Consider the following 7,618-nt stretch of genomic DNA (forward strand, 5'->3'; position numbering starts at 1 on the left):
GTTTCTTGTTCTCTGCACATATTTTCAAATGTATTTTTTATTTCTTTAAATATAGCACACGTAATTATTTTAGAAGTTGAATGGTAAGTTCAGTACCTGAAACCTTTGCAAGTCTGTCCTGTTGCTAGTTATTTCTGTTGGTTCTCAGTCATAATGCATAGTTTCCTTGCGTATTTGTTTAGTTTTGTACTGTGGTTTGCTTGTTTTCCTTGGATTTTTATTTATGGAAATTTGTGAGACCTGGGATTGCAGACGGTTCTTCCAAAGAATATTTTTTATTTTTTGCCTCTGCCAGGCCACTGGGGGCACTTCCTGGCAGCAACCACTGTAAATTAAATTCTTGGTTTGTGGAGTTTTGGGACAACGCAGGTGGTGTGAATTCAACTTTTTTGGTTACAAACTTGTATAAGGGATGACTGATGGTTCCAAATTCTCAGTAGTTACTTTTTCCATTTTCCATTTAATGCCTAGTTTTAAGACATTCCATTTTTCTTGCAGTTCCCATGAAGGAGGGGTTATAGATATTTCTCCCTTGTCCTTAACCCAAAAGTGTATCCCCTTGAAGTCTCAGCTGTTTGAGGGGAGTAACTCCTATCAGACTCCCCACCGTGGGCAGACCCTGGGCTTTGTCAGCCATTCCCTTACCCCTCGGACACAAAGAAAACCAAAGCTCTGTTTCACAGGGTTCAATAAATGCCCTTGGGGTAAACACAGTTGCTACTCTCCATACTTTTCGGTTCCTGCCTGCATTCAATGCATTTTTTGCCCTGGACATTATTTACTTTCTTGCCAGCGTATATTACGTTTAAGGAGACTTTTTCTTATTTTGTCCAGATATTTTAGTTGTTTTCAACTAAACAACTAAAGGGTCATCCCGGGTACCTGGCACTTTTTATTACCAAACCACAGTACGGGGGTCACACTCAGTATTCCTCTTCAGTACCTACAACTTCGTAGGTTCTACGCTAGTATTTGGCAAATAACTGAATGAACAAGGGAATGAATGAAGACGTATACACATGGTTTGGCTGTGTGAACTGTTAGCCAGCCTAGAAACACTATGAGGTCAGGGACCTGGCCTGATGAGTTCACTGCTGCCCAAAACTGTCTATAATGATCCATGCTAGGGTTCAGCTGATGTTAACTGATCTTGACTCAGAGTGGCCTAGAAGCCATGAGAAATCTGTCCTCAGTAGTGATGCTTGCCCTGTGCAGAGAGCAACTTTCCAAATCTGTGGGCCTTTGGGGATGATTGGTTTTCATATGATGGGGATGGATTTCAGTGACTCTTCTCTGCTCTTCTCTTGGCTCCTCTGGGCTTTTGGCTGCAAATCTCCTCTCACAGTGCTGGAGTCTTGTCTTTGGTTTCAGTACTGTCATCCAAGCCCACGCAGCCCAAAGGGTGGCCCATGCACCAGCAGTATCTACATCACCTGGGTGCCTGTTAGAAATATAGAATCTTGCCCGCTGCAAGACTACTGATTCAGAATGTTCACTTTTAATAAGATCCCCAGTTTATTCATATGCACATGAATGTTTGAGAAACACTGCTCTAACCCAGAGCATTCCACCGTGTGTGTGTGCAGCGAATGAGTTACAGGTGTGCAGTGAGGAACCGGTTCTTACAGCCTTCAGGTGGCTACGTAGGGTGACCGACTCATTTCCGTTTGGCTGGGACTTTCCCAATTTTAGCATTGAAAGAACCACATCCCTGGAAACCTCTTAGTCCCAGGCAAACTGGGATGATTGGTTCCCTTACCAGACAGGGCCCAGGTATCCCTATGGTTCCAGTAGATTTCATGAGGAGGAGCCACATCTGGTACCATGTTGGGCTGGGCATCGCTTAAGGAGGTGATTTGCCACCTGGACACCTGTGTCAGCAGCCAGCTGCAGAGCCCTGTGCTGCCTGTTGTGAACAAGGGGGCCCTGGACTTGCAAGAGGAATTCACATTCTTGGGGTCCTAGAAGCATGGTGCCCAGTCCAACATGGGTCAAGTCATGAAGGTGGTGATAAGGAAGCTGGGTGTGATGTCCAGGGTGGATCAGCTCTGGGAGAAGGTGTCAAATCCCTGTCTTTACATCGGGTAGCAACTTAAGCCTTCATCTTTTCAGGTGATGTGTCCTTTCAGTAGCAACCACGTTAGCTTCAGGAAGAAAGCTCTAACAATACACACACACTCTGCAAATTAGAACTTCATCATTATTTTGAAATACTTGATATGAAATATTTGATTGTATTCACAATCCATTCACATTATCACAAGAAATTTCAATGTTACATTTGTCAAAGAAAGAAGAGGAAGAGCTGTTAGGTTCTTTTAATGTAATTTCAAGTGTTATACATTTTTGAATGGCTATAAAATGGTCTTACATTTTTTATCATGTACTCCGTGAACAAAAGTTTCCTGCTGACAGTGACTTTCAAGAATTTCAGGAGCTCATCATTAAAAAGCCCCCATCAAGAATTGTGTATGGGGGCTTCCCTGGTGGCGCAGTGGTTGAGAGTCCGCCTGCCGATGCAGGGGACACGGGTTCGTGCCCCGGTCCGGGAAGATCCCACATGCCGCGGAGCGGCTGGGCCCGTGAGCCATGGCCGCTGAGCCTGCGCGTCCGGAGCCTGTGCTCCGCAACAGGAGAGGCCACAGCAATGAGAGGCCCGCAAAAAAAAAAAAAAAAGAATTGTGTATGGCCATTTCACACGGAAAGTCTGATATTAAAAGAAGTATGTTCATGGAAGAAAGCTCAAGTTTCTCTTTAAATTGTTTGAAAACATTTTATTGGGAGGATTTCTTTTTACATAGTCAATATTTAATAGTCTCCCTATTACTTTGTACTTATTTTTCTTATCAAAATTATACAATTAAAGAAAATGTAATAGAGTTTTTTCACCCAGTTCCATATAGGTGCTTCCTAGTTACCTCCAGTTTACCCGCAACGTGCTGTGCAAATTTGATCGTTTCCTCTGTGGGCCGAGGTGTGAAGTCCCTGGAAAATCTGATTGTAACCCTCTGTGCTCCCCACTTCTCTGAAATGACTCGGGCCTCCTACATACTTGGGGAGAGGACACGGTGAGTCACCACACCCTCCAAGAATCTCTCTCCCATCTCTCCTCCTTGCTTTTTCTCTGTGAGGGACCCTTTCTTTAATGAAAATCCCAGATGTCTCAAATAGTTGCTATGGTAACCCCCAAGCTGTGGAGGAGCAGGTCTGGCCTGACTTGGGGATGGGCTTCCATGGTTCAGCTGCCTCTCCTTTTTGGGACACAATTATGATGGTGGGTAGGTGGGCTCAGGGCACTCGGGGGCTGACCCAACCTCCCAGAGGCACAGGACCTCAAGACTCAGAGCTGCAGGGAACATGTTCTCGCCTGGGGTCCCCCAGACACCTGGCTTCCACACTTCTCAGAAGGCCTCTGGGTCTCTCTAAAGGTTAATTCATTATAAGGCCACACTCTGAACACAGTTTATTTCAGCTGGCCTTTCTTCTAGGGTCCCAGGGGATACTTCTTGCCTCATCCCTTACACTTTGTCTTCCAGGGTTTTGCGGTAGACTCAGCTGGTACAGGTATTGTGGGCTGTGTGCCTGGGCTTTGGAGTCAGAAAGATGTGGATTCAAGTCTTGACTCTGTCACTTACTAGCTCTGGGATCTTGGGCAAATCACGGAACCACACTGAGCCTCAGTCTTGCATACAAAGGATGGGATTACTAACGGCCCATCTCATAAGGTGGCCATATGTGAGCTCATACTTTGTTAAGCTGTCAGCCCAGCTCCTGGCATGCAGTAGGTGCTCAATTAATGAGGATTGATGTTATTATTATTTTCCCCTCACCTCCCTGAGTTGTTCCTTTCTTTTCTTTCCTTTTCTTTTTTCCAACAAATCCTGCCAGGCACCTGGGGTTCAGGTGGCTGTGACCTCTTTAGCTGTTCGTTTAAGCCTGACTCTCAAAGAAAACAGTCTCCCCAGGCAAAAAAAAAAAAAAAAAAAATTACCCAAATTTTGTGCACATCAATCAATAATTCTGCACAAAGTGAGGGTAATTAATAAATGAAACCACTAGGAAATACCCAAGAGAGCTTAATATAGAAAAGAACAGTAAAACTGTTCTCTAATGCTCAGAATTGCATACCCAGAGTTGTACTCACCTTGAGGTTTTGAAGCTGTGTTCCACTGGCCAGTGGTGTTTGGTGACCGACTCTCCAGCTACTCTCATTGTATGATATGGCTGGAGGGGAATTTAGTCTTTCTGCTTTGAAGTTTCTTATTTTTTGCAACAGACTAAAAATTAATAATTGACTGATAACAAATAGCATTGGTATTATTGTTTTATCTGCTTTCTAAGCAAATTTTAAAAGAATATTTATTTATTTTTATTTGACTGCCCTGGGTCTTAGCTGCGGCACACAGGATCTTCGTTGCGGCATGCATACGTGATCTAGTTCGTTGTGGCATGCGTGTAAGATCTAGTTCTCTGACCAGGGATTAAACCTGGCCCCCTGCATTGGGAGCGCGGAGTCTTAACCACTGGACCACCAAGGAAATCTCTAAGCAAATTTTAATGTAGCAAATAGTGTTTCAGGTTGGCCTCTCCGGGAAGCAGGCTCTGAGACAAGTTTCATGCACAGGGTGTTTACTGGGGAGTGTGTGTGGGATGAACACCTGGAGGAGGGAGGGGAAGGAAGAAGGATTGGGCAGAGGGAGCAGTCAGGCCCAAGGATGGTCCAGGCTGACCACAAGGGGGGCTCTGCAGCTAACTTGGGTCCATCACAGTTGTCTGAATGGGCCATTGGCCAGGTCTTTTTCCCATCAGCCTCCTTGGTCAGTCACTGGCTACGAGAAAGGCATGACCTCTGGGAAGGGCATGACCTTCAATGGCGGCTCGCCGGAGCTGGTGGATGTGGAAGAGGCATTCCTGGCAGCAGGGGCACCGAGCCGTTCCTTGAAGGAGGATCTGGGCTGCACATCTCTGTGTTCATCATAAAAGGTAAACTGAGGCTGGGGGCCTGGAGCTTGGTCACTCTGGATGTTATAGTGACTCCTCAGGCACATCCATGGCACCCCACAATTTAGCAGTCCCCCAGATTAACCTTCTTCTTTCATCGCTGAGCAAACTGAAGCTCAAATTGGGAAGGGACTTGCCAGAAGTCCCCCAGCAAGCTACAGACAGAGTCGCTCAGCCAGCCGGTGCCCCTTTGCAAAAGGTCTCAACTCAGATGTTGCTTCTTCCAGCAAGCCTTGCCGACCCCCAAGGCTGCATTAGATGCTCCTGTATGTACACCCCACACCCAGACCTCTGAAGTCTGGTCACTTTCCTGGCTCCCCACCAGGCTGTGAGCTTTTTGAGGGCAGAGATGATGAACAAGACAGCTGCGAGATGGGGACTGTTTTTAGGAAGGCGTGAATGATGTACTTAGTTAAGGTCCTCGGCAGCTTGGAGCAGGGCATCCGGCTGGGACCCACCATCAGCAGCTCATGGAGAGGAACATCCCTGACCCCTAAGGGACAGACCTCCAGGCTTTTTCAGGTTCAGGCTCAGGAAACTCAGAATTGCTTTAAGCCCACTTCTTAGTTCCTGCCTCACTGGTCCATGCAAGGATATCCGGATGGATTTCTCTATTACTTCCCTGGATCACTTCTGGGCTCCTTGCTCTGCATCCGATGTGCTTGACATACTTGCTTTTTTAAAAAAAGATTTTATGAAAACTATATCATCTTATGTGCATGTATTTAACTTATGTAAATAGTATTGTGCTAAAACCCAATTCTATTTTCTTTTCCTCTCCCAGCATTATGCTTTTAAAGATCTGTCCAGGTTACTGTATGGACCTCTAGGCTGTTGCCGCTAATTGCTGTATCCACCACATTTATCCATCCCTCAGCAGTGGAGGGCTAGATTGCTTCTAAACTTCCTTCTCCCCTTCAAACAACCCCACAGTGGAGAGTCTCTCCCTCTCCTTCCAGATCTGCCTGACAATTTCTTTAGGATCTATATCCAGGAGAGAATTTCTAGTAAAGGTGTACATGCATACTTAATTTGATTAAATAGACTTTTACTTTCCATTTTTAAAGGATCCTCCTACATGCATCAAGCCTGGGGGCTCACTAGATAGTGAACTTTCTCAAATAGAAGATTCTAGAAAATAATTAAAAAAAATTTTTGGAAGCACTTTGCCAGCCAAATAAAACACAAGAGATGGATTCAGCCTGCTGGTCTCCAGCTTACAAGTTGGAGGTCCAGACCTGAACCAGCCTTCACACTGGCCTTTGCACACAGAGGTCAGGCATTCCTGACACCTCATGTGTGTCTCTTCAGGGCAGGGTCTGTGTCCACACTAACAAGCCTTGAGTTAAGCTTTGGCCCCTCCTCAAATAGCTCCCGTGTTGGAGCCCCGGACACAGGCCATGAGTGAGTTCTGTGTGTCGTGAGGAAGAACCTTAGCAGCCTCGCTGACCTTACCTCTCTCTCAACCCCTGTCTTTTGGGACCGTCACCTGTCAGAGGAGACGAGATTTATGTGGTGGGAGGTTCTTCCTGCTGACAGCCTGTCCCTGGAAGCTGAAGAGGGGTAGGAGAAGGCATGGAGAGGGGGTACTATCTTAGCTCGGGCTGCTATGACAAAATACCATAAACTAGGTGGCTTATACACTTGTTTCTCACAGTTTGCGGGGCTGGAAGTCCGAGATCAGGGTGCCAGCACGGTCGGGTTCTGGTGAGACCCCTCTCCTGGGTTGCGGACTGCCCACTTTGTTGTGTCCTCACATGGAGGAAAGAGAGGGTGAGGGAGCCCTTGTGGCCTCTTATAAAAGCACTAATCCCAAAGCCCCTCCCCCAAGTACCATCACACTGGGGATTAATTTTCAACCTATGCACTTTTGGGGGGACACATTCAGTCCATAACAGGAACCCAAGGTGCTTGCTCCATCTTCTCCAGCAAAAACAAAGGTTGTTGTTGCTCTGATTCTCACGAGTTTGAGGGAGCCCTAGACAGCGGGGAATGTCCAAACCATTGTGTGGTCTTAGACAATAGCCACAGGTGTTCAGAAATTCTAACATTTGCTTCCGAAAGAGAAAAGTATAACAGCTTTAAGTCTTGTTTTAAATGGGAGCTTCTGTGGCTCCCGCCCATTCAGTCGTTAATTCTCAAATCTCAGTAGGGCTTACCGGAGTTGGTTGTATTCCCCTGCTGGCATCTGGATTTCCTAAGGGCAGATGCCCATCTCCCAGGCCACCCTTTGTATAGCAGAGTGAAGGGGCTGGGATGTTTGGGTTCAAGTCCTGAGTACAAGCCTGACCCTGCTGCTACCAGGCTGTGACCTTGCACAAGCCGCTTCAAGTCTCCAAGCCTCAGTTTCCTCATCTGCAAGATTTGATGCAATTACCCACCTCGCAAGGCACTGTGAATATTAGATGAGTTGATAGCTGTAAGGCTCGGACACATGAAAAGAATTCAAAGGATGGGAATTTCAAAAAGCAGCTCAGAGGATCCTGGGATGCAGGCGAGTTAGGAGAAGTAGAACACTCAATAAATATTTCCCTGAGCTACCCTGTGCCAGGAACCGCAGCGCCTTGAGCTGCATCCTGCTTGCCTGGAGTTGCTGAGGGACCTGGCATCTAGCAAG

This window comes from Pseudorca crassidens, chromosome 9 (assembly GCF_039906515.1).
Source record: "Pseudorca crassidens isolate mPseCra1 chromosome 9, mPseCra1.hap1, whole genome shotgun sequence".
Classification (NCBI taxonomy): domain Eukaryota; kingdom Metazoa; phylum Chordata; class Mammalia; order Artiodactyla; family Delphinidae; genus Pseudorca; species Pseudorca crassidens.